We start from the raw sequence: 1,824 nt of genomic DNA on the forward strand, positions 1-1,824 counted from the left end.
TATTAGAAGGAATGGTGATGCAGTCTTTCGCTGTTTATCGGAACAATGTAGGACTGTTTATTGCTTAAATTAAAATGTTGCAAGCTGGATGGCCAAGGGGTTAAAGTATGAAATATATAAATACAGGTAACCCCCGTATAACACGGCACTTCTATAGCACGGCACTTCTATAGCACGGATTCACTCTAACACGGTTCGAGAATTGAGAACATCCCCCATATAACACGGTACTTTTATAGCACGGGTTCACTCTAACACGGTTCGGGAATTGGGTAAAACCCTCGTACAACATGAAATGTAATAAAGGGTGCATTCTTTTATACTTCCGCATAACTCCGCGCGAGCATTCTAATTGTTTTCGTGGCTACTTTGAATGCTCTTTCAACAAATAATCCATTTAATGGTTATATTTTACAATTGGAACCCTTCTTTTGCCTCTAAAAGCTCATTTTAGAATTATAGATTACTCCATCACGATACTATCGATAGTGCGGGCGCCGCCATCTTTCTTTCACCGTCGTTCCTAAATGCCTACAAACAGCAGCGCACTCCCGTTGCAGAGCGACCGCTATTAACGAACACACCCAAAAACTTACCAGTTGATGATGCTCATGCGAAATCATCATATAAAATGAATAATACTCTGGTAAAATATTTACTTAAATAATAAATAAGTATTTTACCTATGAAAAAAATGAATAATAAATCCAATTTATGTAAGGATTTAACAGCATGTTTTTTAATTTTTGGAACCTAACCCCTCTTTTTTTGCACTAGTTGTTTGTTTCGTATAACACGGCAATTTTTTGGAACGTAACACCCGTGTTATACGGGAGTTACCTGTATATCGAAATTACAAAATTGTCCTGGTTTTCCATCATTACAATCACCAGTGACAGTTCAAAACAACTTTCTCTTATGGAGGCGACATTTATTTGAGGCTGCGCCGTCTCCGCAAGTGAGAATTGTTTTGGTTATTTTAATGTACAGTAAGACCCCGCTTAACGCTGATTCGATATAACGCGGTCTGCTCGAAACCTAAAAAATCTCAAAATTTACGATTATTCAAATTATCGCGGCATTTCATTGATTCGTATATAATACGATTACGAACACGAACCAATCAGCAAATACTACGAACACGAACCAATCAGCAAAAGATGTCAATTCGTCGTATCACTGTACTTTCCTTGAATCTGGTGTTTGTTTTGTGCAATTTTGGAAAAAATATAAATATTGAAGAGTTACTACAGGTTTCTGGTGGGAGCCTTACCAACAACGACCTTCAAGAACTGGAAGAACAAGGAATTCATGTAGATCTGGAAAATAGTAATTCTTAAAACGAAGAACCCAATGAACTTGCTAACGATTTCTTTAGTAAAAGTTTGGTAACGATAACCGAAATCGTTGATCAAATTGTAGCGAATGATCCAGATTTTGAAAGGACTGGAAAAGCAAGACGAGGCGTTTTGAATGCGATCTTCTGCTACTGACATTTGCTCAATTTAAGGAAAGAAAAAAAAAGCGACAAATGAAACTTCACGACGTTATCGCAAAAACCAAGAATTTCAGAAGAGCCAGGACCTTCATGACAAAAAATGAACTTTAGATTTCCGTGTGCATATGTTTATGTATTATTTAACATATATTATTATGCAAATTAATTAATATAAAAATAACTAAAAGTTAAAGTAAAATCTGTTTATTTTTGCTCGCGCGTTCCCCTTTCCCTATTCACCCTATGTTAAATAGGGTAAATAGGAAAAGGGGGCCTCGTTTAAATTAAATTAACGCTGTTTCGTTTAGCGCTTTGTCGTCTATGAA

Source organism: Centruroides sculpturatus, unplaced genomic scaffold (genome assembly GCF_000671375.1).
Source record: "Centruroides sculpturatus isolate CEXI.00-Female unplaced genomic scaffold, Cexi_2.0 scaffold969, whole genome shotgun sequence".
In the NCBI taxonomy this organism is placed as follows: Eukaryota; Metazoa; Arthropoda; class Arachnida; order Scorpiones; family Buthidae; genus Centruroides; species Centruroides sculpturatus.